A 17,547-nucleotide genomic window follows, 5' to 3' on the forward strand; every position below is an offset into this window, starting at 1 on the left:
CATGAAATGTACAGAATATCATCCATCCATCCATCCATTTTCTACCGCTTATTCCCTTTGGGGTGTACAGAATATCAGCAAAAAAAAATTCAGGTGGAAGTATCACAAATTACATTATCAAACATCTTTGACTAATCAAACCGTGATCGTAACAATCCACATTTTGTGTTGATAATGCCTGAAATTGGTATCTAAACATAGTGTAGCTTTTCCTCTGAATGCAAGGTGCTCCTACAGCAGAAATACAAAATACAAACTCTGGCCAGACACCACAAACTGCAGGTCATTTTTTTTCAAATTCTCGTTAAAAGTATGTTTATGTCCTTTTTGTGTTGAGCTGTCTAAAAAAAGCATAATGTTTAAAAAAACATACAGTTAAAACAAACCTAACTGTCCACTCGTGGTGATTAAAAAGTAGAAAATTGTCCGTCTTGGGTACACATTTTATTGATGCAAAATTATATCTATCATTTGAGTTAACTACGAGCAAACTGTGACTATCGCAATTCAATATTTTAATCATCTGGCAGCAGTAAATATAAGTAAAGAGTGATAGAGATTTTGCAAGTAAATACACTTTATTGCCAAAAGTATTTGGCCACCCATCCAAATGATGAGAATCAGGTGTCCTAATCACTTGGCCCGGACACAGGTGTATAAAATCAAGCACTTATGCATGGAGACTGTTTCTACAAACATTTGTGAAAGAATGGGCCTCTCTCAGGAGCTCAGTGATTTCCAGCGTGGAACTGTCATAGGATGCCACTTGTGCAACAAATCCAGTTGTGAAATTTCCTCCCTCCTAAATATTCCAAAGCCAACTGTTGGCTTTATTATGAGAAAATGGAAGAGTTTGGGAACAACAGCAAGTCAGCCACCAAGTGGTAGGCCACGTAAACTGACAGAGAGCGGTCAACGGATGCTGAAGCGCATAGTGCAAAGAGGTCGCCGACTTTCTGCACAGTCAGTTGCTACAGAGCTCCAAGGTTCATGTGACCTTCCAATTAACCCACGTACAGTACGCAGAGAGCTTCATGGAATGGGTTTCTATGGCCGAGCAGCTGCATTTAAGCCATACATCACCAAGTCCAATGCAAAGCATCGGATGCAGTGGTGTAAAGCACGTCGCCACTGTACTCTAGAGCAGTTGAGACGCGTTCTCTGGAGTGATGAATCACACTTTTCCATCTGGCAATCTGATGGACGAGTCTGGGTTTGGAGGTTGCCAGGACAACGGTACATTTCAGACTGCATTGTGCCGAGTGTGAAATTTAGTGGAGGAGTAATTATGGTGTGGGGTTGTTTTTAAGGAGTCGGGCTTGGCCCCTTAGTTCCAGTGAAATGAACTTTGAATGCTCCAGGACATTTTGGACAATTCCATGCTCCCAACCTTGTGGGAACAGTTTGGAGCGGGCCCCTTCCTCTTCCAACATGACTGTGCACCAGTGCACAAAGCAAGGTCCATAAAGACATGGATGACAGATTCTGGTGTGGATTAACTTGACCGGCCTGCACAGAGTCCTGACCTGAACCCGATACAATACCTTTGGGATGAATTAGAACGGCGACTGTGTGCGAGCTCACCAATGTGCTTCTGGAAGAATGGTCGAAAATTCATATAAACACACTCCGCAACCTTGTGGACAGCCTTCACAGAAGAGTTGAATTTGTAATAGCTGCAAAAGGTGGACCGACATCATATTGAACCCTAGGGGTTAGGAATGGGATGGCACTTCAAGTTCATATGTGAGTCAAGGCAGGTGGCCAAAAACCTTTTGTAGTGTATTTTTATATTGAAGAATTTATGAGTTATTTACATATTTTCGTCTTATTTCCTATTTGTTACGTTTAAATGCTTGTGGCGTGTCAAATAAGATCCACGTGCCACAGGTAACTAACCTCTGATTTAAACAAAAGTTACCAGTTAAGTACAGTCCAAGTCCAAGGACATAAACATGAACATGACTGCAGAGGGTGGTTGTACATTTTGTTGGCCTGCTGCCCTCTTCTAGGACGTGTTTAAAGTAACATCAGTGAGCTAAAAGCAGTATTTACGCAGTGAGATGTGCCTTGGGAACAATCGTGTTATGACTTTACACGCAGCGGACGGATAGCATCTCGAAGCATACTAAACACGCGCCACTGATGACTCGTTGCCATGACAAAATGAGTGCGAACCATTCATTTATTGCCAACATTATTTGACATTGTCTAGTGGGTAAGGTACGAAGGGAGGACATCAGTAGAACGTTGCCACCTTAGATGGAAAAGTCACACATATACACATCGTATTTTACTTTTATCTAAATTGTCATGTCCAGCTAACGAGTGAAACCATATTTTAAATGGGCATGTCTCCTTACTGCTGGAACATTTCTTCCTTAAAGGTCTGCTTCTGGCGTCAGTACCCAAATAAACTGTAAACATATCGCCACCTAGCCAGGTTCTGAGTTATTTAGCATTAGAGCAGGGTTGTCGAATGTACGGCCCGGGGGCCATGTCTGGCCCGCAAACAGGTTTAATCCGGCCCACGGCCCGCAAAAAAAGATTAAGTGTGACATGAGCTGCAATTTTTTTCATGAAAAACTGCTGTTCTAAATGTGTCCACCGGATGTCGCAATAGCAATTCAAGTGTAACCCACGTCACACATGACACTGTTTAAAGATGATGTGTCAGCTGACTTTAAGCGCCCTCTGGATTGGCTGCCGCTACTCCAATCAGCGTTGATTGTGGCTGGCAACAGACGAATGCTGTAGCAACGCACAATACCTTTTTTTATTGTAAATTATCCACTCAACAGATAAAAACGAAACCGTAAAATGCAAAGTCAACATGACCATCATCTTTGTAGTTAGAGTTCCGTGTAGCGCTCGCAGTATATATATATAATATGATTGTCCACGGCATAATGCTAAATTTGCGATACAGTTTGTAAATGCGTTCTGGGCACCACCAAGTCAGGCGCATGCGCATTCACGTCATTAACCTCATCAACTATGGCGAACTAACAACGTTAACTTTGCTCCAGATGCACCCCCTCGGAGTATACTTAGTCAACACGCCTACATGCATACTTGCCAACCTTGAGACCTCCGATTTCTTAACCCTCATTTACAAATGAGGGTCGAGTTCAGTCCAAAAAAAAAAAAAAAAAAGAATGTGGCATAAGTACAGTTTTTTAATTGAGCTACTGCATTTTTTGGTTGGGTTGTTTATTTATTTTGAGTAACTTCTATACATTTCTAAAAGGGGAGGAATGTAATAGAGTGATCTATGTTTGTCTATTGCCATCTCCTGGTGAATGTTGGCTATAGCGTACTGGGGTTACTTTTTGGTTGGCCAACGATTTACGTGGTGTTGCGCACCTGACGTCACTCAGGTCCGCATGGAGCTGGGGGGGCGTGGCTTCCAGCTCCGCCTGAATTCCGGGAGATTTTCGGGAGAAAATTTGTCCCGGGAGGTTTTCGGGAGAGGCGCTGAATTTCGGGAGTCTCCCGGAAAATCCGGGAGGGTTGGCAAGTATGCCTACATGTCACACTAAGGATGGCCGTAAAAACAACGCCAACACTGTCATAAATATGTGCCATATAGTGGGACCACACTAAACAACAATGCCAATTAAATTCCGGGAGAATATTTGCACCGCAACACAACAGAACACATTCCCAGAATTTCTTGCAGCACCAACTCTTCCGGGACGCTACAATCATTTGCCCTTGCTTCCTGCCGTGTGTTTAAGAGCACACTGCTGTTAGATGGAGACAGGTGTGGACAATATTGGAGACACTTGTCCCCACACTAAAAGTATACAGCGAAGGAGAAAAACTACACGATGTTGCTTTCATTTTGACAATACAGCGTCCATCAGCTGCTGTGACTGCGAGTTAATGAGGTGAAGAAACTGTCACTCCTGGTTTTTGTTGTTGTTGGCCAAACTGTTGTACTGAACCACAAGGGGGCGTTGAAGCAGAAAACATGTTTTTTTATTAGACTTTATCTTCATTAGCCAAACTGCTTTGTGTTTTATTTTGATATCAAAAAGTAAACGCCATGTTTTTTTTTTTACATTACTCACAAAGGTATTACTTTAAAAAACATTTGACACATTTTGTTAATGTTTTATTGTGTATAGTTAATTCCTCTATGACATATTTCTGCTCAAACTCTTAATGGATCAGTCCCGATACAGCATCTACATAACTTAAAAAAAAAAAAAAAAATCATATATATATATATATCCCTCTATCAAAAGGTAAACATAGGGATAAAGGCATCATGAAATGACAAAAAGCTGACAAGTTTATAATAATAATTAATGGGAAAAAAAACTGTATAAGTATGCTTGCATGCTTTGGAGCCTCAGAAAATGTTTGCCTTGGTGCCATAAAATTTGAGCCTTCCTTTAAGGCAACACTTGCCTTGACCTTAAAAAGTTAAAATTCGAGGCTTGCAACTCTGTGTCTGTTCACTTACAGTGCACAAACGCCCGCATTGTTGATTCTGAAGGCCCCGGGCAGATTTGGTACAGCATGGCAACATAAACTAGCTGAATTCTGATTGGATTAAAAACTCTATAACCTAAAAACAACAGCGCTGGAATGAGCATACCGGGTAATATGACATGAAGAGAATATGAATACTTTTAGATATTTAGGGAAAGTAAATAAAAAATTACTTTTATCTTTAATTATGATCATGATTTCTGGTTATGTTAGGCCAGCAGAGATGGCCTTGCTGGCCCTGACTGGTTATTACTAACCATTTCATTGTGTCCTCTATTACATTCATAGTAGGCCCCGACTGCGCCATTTGAAAGTAGTTTTTCGGAAAATCCATCCTTAGACTGGCGCAGGTTTTTATAGCAGGAATCTTCGAAGCGGTTGGCACACACTATGAGAGACTTCCTCACAGTTGAAGGCACATTGCCACGAAACAGAAAAGTTAGCCAGGTACTTCTTACTTTTTCAGATGAGGCTGAAAGTTTGTGTAATGACCTGTGTTGGGTAATACAACCAACCACAGAGCATTTCCATTCTCCGGGTCGTTCCTCAAGCATGTTGTCGTGCGTACTACGAACAATCTTACGTAAGCACGTACGGTTCAGAAAACGTCACAAGTCGAAGCAAATTCCAAACTGCTCCTATAAAGGAAGTATGAAGGACGGTAAGATTATCTTATAAATATCTCCGCAATTCCTCCACAGTTTGATTTCAAACTTTCTGGATTTACGGGGATAACAAATACACAAAATCAGGCACCATCAGGAAGGAAAAGTTGGTTTTGCATAATAACTCACCCAATTAACCAAATTATAACCAACTTCATTCCTCTTTAAAGGGGACCTATTATGCAAGACCAACTTTTCTTACCATCATCAAACCATGGAGGGATGGTGAAGATATTTAGAAAATAGTTTTGCCTTTCTTCATTACTTCCTCTAAGGGGTGTCAAAGTCATTTTAGCTCAGGGGCCGCATGGAGGAAAATCTATTACCAAGGGGCAGAGGTGGGTAGTAACGCGCTACATTTACTCCGTTACATGTACTTGAGTAACTTTTGGGATAAATTGTACTTCTAAGAGTAGTTTTAATGCAACATACTTTTACTTTTACTTGAGTATATTTATAGAGAAGAAACGCTACTTTTACTCCGCTACTTTTATCTACATTCAGCTCGCTACTCGCTACTAATTTTTATCGATCTGTTAATGCACGCTTTGTTTGTTTTGGTCTGTCAGACAGACCTTCATAGTGCCTGCGTTTCAACAAATACAGTCACTGGTGACGTTCACTCCGTTCCACCAATCAGATGCAGTCACTGGTGACGTTGGACCAATCAAACAGAGCCAGGGGTCACATGACTTGACTTAAACAAGTTGAAAAACTTATTGGGGTGTTACCATTTAGTGGTCAATTGTACGGAATATGTACTGTACTGTGCAATCCACTAATACAAGTTCCAATCAATCAATCAAAAGTGTGAAGGAAAAAAGACCATTTTTTATTTCCCGTCAAAAGCCTAAAGACTGACTGCACAGTTCCTGTCTTCACAATAAAAGTGCCGCTCCATCGCGCCTGCGCTTTCAAAATAAGAGTCTCCGAAAGCCTGCGCAAACAAGCTAGCAAGCTACGGAGTTTGCCGCCAATGTATTTCTTGTAAAGTGTATAAAAACGAATATGGAAGCTGGACATATAAGATGCCAAAAACCAACCACTTTCATGTGGTATTGGACAGAAAGGAGGAACTTTTTTTCTCCTCCATTTGAAAACGTGGACGTTTGTCATCACTACTGTCTGATTCCAATCAATACAAGTCATCAGAATCAGGTAATACACCAACTTATATTCTTGTCTTCATGAAAGAAAGGAATCTATATGTGTTAAACATGCATGTATATTCATTAAAACACTATTAACATGTAAACAAAAACGGCAAAAAATATATATATAAATTATATATTGTATATATCAATGTATGTATATATATAAATATGTATATGTGTGTGTGTATATATGTATATATGTGTGTGTGCGTGTGTATATATATATATATATATATATATATATATATATATATATATATATATATATATATATATATATATGATATGTGTGTGTATGTTACTCATCAGTTACTCAGTACTTGAGTAGTTTTTTTACAACATACTTTTTACTTTTACTCAAGTAAATATTTGGGTGACTACTCCTTACTTTTACTTGAGTAATAAATCTCTAAAGTAACAGTACTCTTACTTGAGTACAATTTCTGGCTACTCTACCCACCTGTGCCAAGGGGGCCGGTAATGGTAAAATCTGGGCATGATAACTTAAAAATTAAGACAACTCCTGGTTGTTTTCTTTGTTTTACTTTGGCTAAATATAGAACAAGCACATTATGAAAACGTACAAATCACAAATAATCCTCTGGATAAAACAGTTTGTTGAAAATTCTGAGGAAATTGGTGCAATTTCAAAAACACAATGAGCTTAGACTTGGTCTCAGTGTATCTACAAAGCCAGGATTCAACTTTAAGTCAGTCTTTCTGGGATTGAACAAAAAAACACAACATGTAAACTCTTCTAGGTATCAAATACCTCCTTTGTAATGTCCACGTATGAATCAGAGCTAACTCAACAAACCGTTAGAAATGGAGGTAAAAACTATTCAAAAGGGTTAAGTTCACGTTTCTCGTGTTTTACAGACACATTTTGGGGTAACAAGGGTGCCAAATGACGATGTGTTCGAAGCAGAAGACATAAAACGGCTCGTTTTAAGTTTCATGTGGGTCGAGGAGGAGGAGCCACAGTCACCCTTTACTGTATACCTCTTGCTTGACCCCGGTATAAACCATTTGCTTGCCTAACAGAATTGCTATTGTGACATCCAGTGGACACATTTAGAACAGCAGTTTCTTTCATTTAAAAAAAAAAAGCAGCTCATTTTAATACTTGGCAAACTCATCACGCAGGCCAGATAAAACCTGTTCGCGGACATGATCCGGCCCAAGGGCCGTAAGTTTGACACCCCTGCTCTAAACGAATCGTATAAAATTTGCCCATTCGTGACGTTTGTCCCAAGTATGACGTTCATATATGGTAGAGATTTACCCAACGATCTTTGCGCCAGTTTGTCATTGTTGTCCGACATTCTAGTCAATAAGTTTCCTCTTATTCCGCCATACTCTTGTTGTGGGGCAGACTGCCTCGTACATACACATGCATCTTTTGCTACTGCATTTTCTAATACAAAGTAGCGTATAGTCCCAACTCACATCTGTCAGTAGAACCCATATGGAAGCGTTAAAAACTACAACATGGCTGACGGGGAAAAGACGCTGACAAAGTGGAGGCACGTAAATAAGACCGCCTACAAAGAGACGCACCCTGAAGATATGTTCAGAAAGCAGCTTGAAAACGGTCTGTAAAACATAATTTTTGCACAATTTTGACCAAAGAACCACCATTACATCAGTGGTGTGCCTCAGGGCCAGCAAGGCCTTCTCAGCTGGCCTAACATAAATCATGATCATTAATTAAGAAAAGTTAATTTTATTTTTAATTGACTTTCCATAAATATATAAAAGTATGCTGTCAGAATAATTGTATCTAAGTTATCACAAAACCTTGTTACATTGAGTTCAGCTCGTCCTGCGAGAGGACAAAAGCTGTCTTTGATCCTACCAAGCAAAAGGTTTGTAAAACTCTACTGTGTAGGATGAGAAGCGACATGAAGGTGTCGGTTTCTTTCTTCTATTGTAATCCACAGGAAGATTTTGTCTTGACCCGAGAGCTACAAAGCGGAGAGGAAGCAGGACCTGACGCAAGCTCCAGGCACCTTTTCTTTGAACTGTTTTTAATCAAAGGCGATGGCTGTTTATGACCCCCCTCCCTTAGAAACAGCTGTTGCCATGTAATTAGGGAAAGTCCAAATAAGAGGAGGCGTACAATCTTTCGTCAGAGCGTGGGACGACACTGTTCAAGGGTACAGTGTCTACGCGTTTCTCCTCAATTGAGCTAAATTGACTTTTGTCTCTGTTTAATTCCTTGCTTCTTGTCTTGTTTAATAGATGCCATCAGTGTTTGAACCTGACATATTCATCATATACTCTTCATGTCATATTAGGCTCCAGTGTTGCTCTGTTAAGTTAGAGCTTTTATCCAATCAGAATTCAGCTAACGTGTTGCCAGCGCTGTATGAATTCTGCCGGAGGCCTTCTGACCCAACATTAGCGGTGGCTGTGCAGTTTAACGAATGGAGGACATTCAGTTAACAGACAGTTGCGACAGCCGATCAGATCACAAGTTGTTGACAGTAGTCTTACGTTGAACGTGACTGTGATTGGATACTCACTTGTCACTCCCAGGTATCCAATCACAAATTGTGGTTTCCGAAAGCAAAAAGTAGCACCGGAGCCATACCCGGCCAGCGGAGAAATCAGCGGTACTCACTTTTTTAACCAACAAAGTAAAAACATTGATTCGGTGGCAGATATAACGGTTTGCCTGCCACTTCCACTCAAATCAACCAACCACGAGCGGTATTGCGAGTTCAAATATATTTTTTCACATTCAATGTTTTTTACAATTTTTTTTGTTTTGACAGTACCAAGCAGTGACGTGCGGTGAGGTTCATGGCTGGTGAGGCACTGACTTCATCACAGTCAGGTTTACAAACATATGAACCCTAAAGAGTATCTTATTCACCATTTGATTGGCAGCAGTTAACGGGTTATGTTTAAAAGCTCATACCAGCATTTTTCCCTGCTTGGCACTCAGCATCAAGGGTTGGAATTGGGGGTTAAATCACCAAAAATTATTCCCGGGCGCGGCGCCGCTGTTGCCCACTGCTCCCCTCACCTCCCAGGGGGTGATCAAGGGATGGGTCAAATGCAGAGGACAAATGTCATTTCACCTAGTGTGTGTGTGTGTGTGTGACAATCATTGGTACTTTAACTTAACTTTAACTTTACACATACAAACTGTAGCACACAAAAAAGCACATTTAGTAAAAAAAAAACGTTATTATGGTCTTACCTTTACTTATAAATAAAGTCCATTCGCCGCTGTTGTGCTGGATTAATGAACCCCCTGACGGGAGTGTTATATCAACTAAAGCCCTCACTTAAACTTTCCACGTGCAAGATTGAATCTATTCAAAAAAGTGTAACCGAGGGTTTATAAATGTCGCCTATACTGTATGAAACTACAAAATAACAAACACGGAGGCTCCAGTTTACACGAGGACCACTTTATTTACCTTCTTTCAAAAACCTCCGCTCCACTACAACATGTCATCACTTCCGCTCTTGGCGCCTTCAAAATAAGAGCTCAAGGCATATACTGTATAACAGCGCATAACAGGAACTTAACATCACAAATAGGAACGTTTATTGTTTTTAAAAAGCGCCAAAAAATAGCCCTTTTTGTACACTACTGACAAATTGAGTTGATTCAATGCCCAGTAGTGCAGAAGTGTGTTTCTTTATAGCATTTTGGCGACATAAATTATGGTGTTTTGAGAGGTATTTATTGAAGTCGGACTAAGTAGGACATCACTGAAGGCCTAGACGGGAAACACACTGCATTACATGTTATGTAGACAACAAGGAAAGGGTTTTAGATGTAGGAAAAAAATCTTAATATGACTCCCTTAGGCTGTAATATTACTTAAAGAAACATCATTTTTAGAAGGATAGGTGATTGTTGTGATTGTTTCTTCCTACATCACATTTTGTTTGCATTTGTTGCTAGGTAGAATTCAAAAGACCCCATCATTAGTGCCCCACAGGCCAATGAAAAATCTGGCATACGACAGTCCCGCCCATAACTGTTTGAATGACAAAGATTAGTTTATGTCTGCACAATAATTTAGATTCACTAGTCTGTATTTTGTACAATACATGTCGAAGTAAAAGCCAGCGAATAAAGTGTTGTAAATATATATTTTAAAGCATGCTGACATGCCAATCCCAGCACAGCAGCTGTGAGGCAGCGAGGCTGCAGGGGTGGCAGGCATATTTCAGCCACCAGTGCCAGGATTACTATCAAGGATGAGTGTGTTTAACTTTAGCTGCTCGGTGGCGGCGTCACTTAGGTGTAGTGTGAGCTACTCAGGGCGGGTCGAGTGCTTGGGAGAGACGACTATTCCCCGCTGCAATGAGTCACCTGTTGGCATCACACGCAGGCCCACGTCCATTTATCAGTCTCACTAGCGGAGGCCTGCTTCCTTAAATGGACGCCTGGCTCGTCATCACACACCAGCAGCCCCGCGATGAGCTATTGTTCAGCTGCATGCGGCGGCTCAGAGGCGCTACTTTTACATGCAAACCAGCTGGGTCTTAAACCCTTATCAGAAAATAGGTTCGATTTGATCAGTTATTGATAATTATTCTTATATACTAGCGAATGAAAAGGAATCTACAAGGCTTACTGTGGCAGTCAATAAAAACAATATCATGAAGTATTTCTAATAAGCATCATGAAATGTAGCAATATTGTATGCATATTAGGACTGGGAATCTTCGGGCACCGCACGATTCGATTCAGAATAAATTCTCGATTCATAACGATTCTCGATTCACAATGGATACGTTTTTAATAACATTGGGTGCCAGTTCCATTGATTGACCACATTCCTCCATGAAATGGATAAACAGCTTCGATAAATTTCTGTATTACTTAAAATAAAACCGGTTTTGTTGAAGAAAATACTACCCAAACATTTAATAAAGTCAAATACAAATAAGGCAACAAGAGAAGTATCCAGCACCTCTCTTTTCTAAAGGACAGGTTAAAAAAAATGAAATAGATATATTTTAATATATCTATTTAAATCAGTTAAGAATCATTACAAGTAAGAATGGCGAATATGAAAAACGATTTTTATTTTGACACCCCTAATTTATATAATATTTTAAACATGATCAGTTTTTTAATGATTCCAATAGCTGTTCTATTTTGTATCTTATTTAAGCACATTTTGAAAAGTAACTTCAATACATGTATCCCAATGTTTGATCAAAAATGTATTAATAATGTAGTGCTCTAACCAAATTGTAAAGCTGTTTTAGCCAATCAGAAGCCTGAAGAAAGTAACTAAAGCCAAATATTTACAATGGTCCATGAAGAAAATATTTGGATTGATATTAATATTTTATCATTATTATTACAATATTATAATAATAATCCAAGACATTTGTTCCAAGACTATTATTAATAGTCCTTACAAGACTCAATTTAGATATTTACTGAGTTTTTTTCATTGTACCTTATATTATTTTATTACATTAAATCTATAAATATAAATACATTAAATTATTTTTTTATGGAGTATAATTATTATTATCATTACTATTAGTATAATAATACAAATATTAATAATACAATAACATTTATTATTACTATTATAATATACAGTATATAAGTAAAAATAAATAATGCATCACAAAACAACTTTTAATTTATTTATATGTATAGATTGAACTTAATAAAATAAAATATGATAAATTAAAAATTTAAATTAAGTCTTGTAAATAATCTTAATTGTCTTGGATCAAATGTTGCAAGTACTGTACTGTATTTACATAAGTGCCTCATTATTTACTGTATGTTCATATACAGACACACACAAGACTATTTTAGCCAATCAAACGCCTGAAGAAAGTCATTCCTGGAAAAAAAGCCAACTATCTACATGGCCTGTGGAGAAAATATTTGGATTAATAGTAATAATATTATCATTAGTTATTGTAAATATGATATAATAACCAATAGTAATGATAATGCATAACAAAACACATTGTATCTATTTATATTTATAGATTTAATGTAATAAAATAAAATATGATACAGTATATATAAAAATCAAGTGCAAATCAAATTTCATCATTTCATAATGATTATGTTCACATTCACACGCACGCATGCACAACATTACACACTGGGACATAATAACAATAATAATGATAGTTAGTACCCGAGTCCCAAAAGTTCTTATTGTAATATTATTTACAGAAGTTAGTGGACGTGTACAGTAACAGTCAAACATTGGGACACACTGTCTTATTAAGAAAGCTTGTACTGCACAATGAAGTGCCTTTGAGATATTATAATGAAAAGTCACTATAGACTCCAACACTACTGTCCCTGAATGCTCCTTTATTGCATCCTTCAGCATGTTTTATCTTACCTTCGCTTATTTAGAATCGCCTTAAGTCCACTAGAAGTTCCTCTTAAGCTTTTGCGACAGTCCCAGTACCAAACTCTTCCTCCTCACATGGGGGGGCATGAGAAGAAAAGCAAGGGGGCATCACAAGTGAACACACCCACCAACAAGGCCTGCCTTTCTTTCTCTCCTCCTCTTCCTCGAACCTGCCACCCCCCACCCCACCACCTCGACACCCTTTCTTCTTACATCCCTGGTGCTCTATTTTCTTTACTGCTTATAAGAGAGGAATTGTTTGCCGGGATGGCCAGGAGCAAACTTCCACACTGGTTCTTTACACTTGAGTTTTGAGACGTTTACATAACAAATTTTGAACAAATGGGTTTTTTCACCACAGACCTGGTTTAAAACACGTTCATCCACGTAGACCTGCAAGCATGGCAGAGAAGGCATGTCACGCCACGCCACTAGTTGGCAATGCCACTACACCACATGCATGTGCACCCAGAAGGATGTATGTGTTTAAAATGTGTACTATATATGACCGGTATAGCTCGGTTGGTAGAGTGGCCGTGCCAGCAACTTGAGGGTCCCAAGTTCGATCCCCGCTTCTGCCATCCTAGTCACTGCCGTTGTGTCCTTGGGCAAGACTGTCAGATTCAAACACAGATGACATATATTAAACAGACAAGAATCAAGGAATTAAACAGAGACATAATTAAATTTGGCTCAATGAGGAGAAACGCGTAGACCTGTATCCTTGTACAGTGTCCCACCACGCTCTGACGAAAGATTGTAGGCCTTCTCTTTTATTTGGATTTTCCCTGATTACATGGCAACAGCTGTTTCTAAAGGAAGGGGGGTCGTAAACAGCCGTCGCCTTTGGTTACAAAACAGTTCAAAGAAAAGGTGCCTGGAGGGGGGTCAGGTCCTGCTTCCTCTCTGCTTTGTAGATCTCGGGCCAAGACAAAATCTTCCTGTGTATTACAATAGATAAAAGAAACCGACACCTTCATGTCGCTTCCCATCCTACACAGTGGAGTTTTACAAGTCTTTTGACTGGTAAGATCAAAGACAGTTTTTGTCTGCTCGCCGGGAACTCATTGAAACACAAAGTTTTGTGATAACTTAGATACAATTATTCTGACAGACACTTTACCCACCTGCTCCCAGTGCCACCCACACTTGTTTAAAAATGTAACTTAGATATTGGGTTTCACATTGTAAAGCACTTTGAGTCATTAGAGAAAAGCGCTATACAAATATAATTCACTTCACAATAACGCAGTAGCAGTGTAGAAAATGTTATTAAACAGCGCAATGCTCATGTTCTGCTTCTGGATGGCACAGTACATGTTGAAATGTATGTTTACCAGAATGAACCACTGTTATGACTGGGTCAAGGTGTGGACCCCAGAATGCAGAGACGAGAGGCAATCTGCAATCAATAAAAGGAGAGTCTTTAAAAAAGTCCGAAAAGGTTAACAAAAGGTGATGGGGCAAAAAACGCACACCATATAATACAGCCAATAAGCAGGAACCTCAGCGGTCGGCAGACTGAGCTAAGGAAAAGTCCACAATAGAGATCTTCTCCACCTCAGGGAGGACAGAAAAAACACACTGAGGTAAGATGAATAATAAGGGCAAAAAAACGAACCGGGATTTGGAGGTCAAGCATGTGCATGCGACGTGGAAGGAACAGGAAACAATAGTCAGCAAGGCACAGCCGTCAGTGCCAAACTTAAATAGTCCATGAACTGATTAGCTGCAGGTGTGCCTCAAGGTCCGCCCCTCGACCAGGAAGGGTGAACTGAAAAAATAGGCACAATAGGAAAAATGCAGGCACAAAATAAAAGGGAAGGCAGGAGAATTATAACACAACAACCACAGCTCAATGTCAGAACCCAACATTGATTAAACGTTGTCAAAAAGCACGTTTGATTGATTGATTGAGACTTTTATTAGTAGGTTGCACAGTGAAGTACATATTCCGTACAATTGACCACTAAATGGTAACACCCGAATAAGTTTTTCAACTTGTTTAAGTCGGGGTCCACTTAAATTGATTCATGATACAGATATATACTATCAGATATATACTATCATCATAATACAGTCATCACACAAGATCATCACATTTAATTATTTACATTATTTACAATTACACGTTGTTTTAAGTTTATGTTTAAGTTGCTCAACGGGACCTAATTCAGCAAGTTCTCAATGTTGTTGTAATGTCTTGCGCCTGCTGGGATGCAGCCTTGGACCATGGCGCTACCGCCACCATGCTTGACTATAGGCAAGATAAATCTATTTGGACAATAATGGCTTTCTATTGTCGCTTTCTGTATTGACGCATACTGCTGTGCAAGCTGTACACTGACTACTCGAAAGTATATCGACGTTTCATTTCTATAGTATTGTCTCTTGAGAAACATGTTCACGGCCTGCAGCCGGATCGGGCCCGCGAACAGGTTCGATCCGCCCCGCGAGACGAGTTTGCTCAGTGTAAAAAATTGAGCTGCATTTTTAACTTAAAGAAACTGCAGATCTAAATGTGTCCACTGGATGTCGCAATAGTAATTCTGTGAGGCAAGCAAATAGTTTATACCGGGGCGGGCAAGTATACCAAGCAAGAGGTGCACGCTAAAGCGGGGCTGGGACTCCTCCCCCTCGACTCAACATAAAACAAACAGGAGTAAAATAAACAATTAGTAACCCCACTTAAAATGCTGCATGAGACACTGCACATTGATATAGTTCTGTGAAAATTATTGTCTTCTGTGCAAATTAAAAAAAAAGTCAACTGTGTGTGATTTACTGCAATACTATCAGTCTTTTAAGTTTTTATTTTTGGTTTGTGGAAATTTGTTCACACATTGCACTGCTTTTATTTTTCTATCAATGCACAGTGATGCCCAGAAGGCAGGAAGGAACTCAACCCTCTTGACTAGTGGTATACCTCAGTTTGTATGGTTTGCGTTAGTACGGGATTAATATGTAGAAATAACAAATGAGGTAGTTAATACATAGAAAAGTTTTCATTCATGCTTTATTTAGTTTTTTGTTCAATCCCAGATCGGCTGTGACTTAAAGTTTAAAGGCATTGTAGATACACTGAGATTAAGTCTAAGGCAGTGGTTCTTAACCTTGTTGGAGGTACCGAACCCCACCAGTTTCATATGCGCATTCACCGACCCCTTCTTTAGTGAAAAATAAAATGTTTTTTTTTTTTTCAAATTCAAGACAAATTTATATGTTTTTGGTAACACTTTAGTATGGGGAACATATATTCTAAGTAACAAAGACTTAATTTAGAGTTATTTGGTTAGGGTTAGAGGGTTAGGGCCAGGGTTAGAGGGTTAGGGTTCTAATAAGGCCATTCCGAATAAGGCATTAATAAGTACTTAATAATGACTAGTTAAGAGCCAATATGTTACTAATTTGCATGTTAATAAGCAACTAATTAATGGTGAATATGTTCCCCATACTAAAGTGTTACCATGTTTTAATACTGGTGCACAAAATGAACCGTGCATAAACATCACTTTGTTCAAAGAACAAAACCAACACAGTGCATAAACTCAGAACAAATTACACACTTGCAAATCAGTGGGACTTCTGCTGTTGCCGTATCCGTAATACGCCGATAGGGAGAAGTTTTTATTCACACGATGAGTCGGGTGTGTCTTGACCTCCGCCGAACCCCTGAGCCCAACTCACCGAACCCCTAGGGTTCGATCGAACCCAGGTTAAGAACCACTGGTCTAAGGCTATGTCTACACTAAGCCGGATAACCCCTTAAATGAATAATTATTTAGCCTGAGCCCCGTTTCGGCCACCCTAATTCATCGTTTAAGGTTCCCCTCCTTGGATATTTTTTTTACACTGGTAAGTGCGCTGTCTATTTCTAGAATCTCCGGCTTTTAGCTTTGTATGGACTCATTGATCGTTTACAAACTGAGTTCGGAGAGGAAAAAACGCAAGAAAGACCGCACCCCACACAAGAAGTGACGTCAGAAAGATGGAGGCGAGCCATCCAGACATGCCCGTGTGGAAATCACACATGAATACCTTAAGAGAAGCAAACGCTCGATTGCAGCTATTTCGGATACAACACATCTCAGACGATTGAGCGACGGTTTTGTATAAGGCCTGGAAGAACGGCAGCCTGGTGGGATATGTTTGTCAACGAGTGTGTCGTGTCAGAGGAACGGCAAGAGACCTTTCGAATGTTCAGGTCAGCTCTGATTCTACTTAGTGAAAAACTTTCTCCATTTGTCGAAGGGGAGACAACGACAATGCGGCCTCCCGTGGACGAGGGAAGACTACGAAAAACAGCAAATACATTTGGACTGGCAAAGTAGACTATTACTAGTTATTGTCCGCGATGTATGTCGAGCGATTACTCAAAGTCTAGTTTTGTACTCCATAACTATTGTGAAGCCATGAAGTGGTTGCGGCCGTCCAGTACGACCGACAATTTCAGCCTACAAGCACAGTGTCCTGACCAGATATCTATGGTTGTTGTAAAATGTACTTTATCCCATTGTCCATTAAAGATATGATTCACGTCTCTGCGCTGCTGACCTGTCTCCACTCAAGATGATCTCCTGCTGGCCCCACTATGGACTGGACTCTCAAACTATTATGTTAGATCCACTATGGACTAGACTCATTTCTCATTGTCAACCCATTGGGTTAAGTTTTTTCTTGCCCTGATGTGGTATCTGAGCCGAGGATGTCGTTGTGGCTTGTGCAGCCCTTTGAGACACTGGTGATTTAGGGCTATTTAAGTAAACTATGATTGATTGATTGATGTATGATGGCTCAGGTGTGATTCACTACAATAGTCTAACAGCTGCTGATGGTGAGGCAAGCAAG

The 17,547-nt window shown here is 39.7% G+C and overlaps 2 protein-coding genes across 3 annotated transcripts in view; one reads left to right on the forward strand and one right to left on the reverse strand.

The window, feature by feature from the left end:
* The window catches only part of gja5a (gap junction protein, alpha 5a), a 32,188-nt gene extending 19,435 nt beyond the window's left edge, over window positions 1–12,753 (reverse strand). The window contains exon 1 of the mRNA XM_061971158.1: window positions 12,688–12,753. The gene's annotated coding sequence lies outside the window, so the exon portion shown is untranslated. The remainder of the gene's footprint in view (window positions 1–12,687) is intronic.
* The window catches only part of LOC133613543 (gap junction alpha-8 protein-like), an 89,056-nt gene that overhangs the window by 20,470 nt on the left and 51,039 nt on the right, over window positions 1–17,547 (forward strand). The gene's annotated exons all lie outside the window — the stretch shown is intronic.

The sequence above is a fragment of the Nerophis lumbriciformis genome, linkage group LG13 (genome assembly GCF_033978685.3).
Source record: "Nerophis lumbriciformis linkage group LG13, RoL_Nlum_v2.1, whole genome shotgun sequence".
Taxonomy (NCBI): domain Eukaryota; kingdom Metazoa; phylum Chordata; class Actinopteri; order Syngnathiformes; family Syngnathidae; genus Nerophis; species Nerophis lumbriciformis.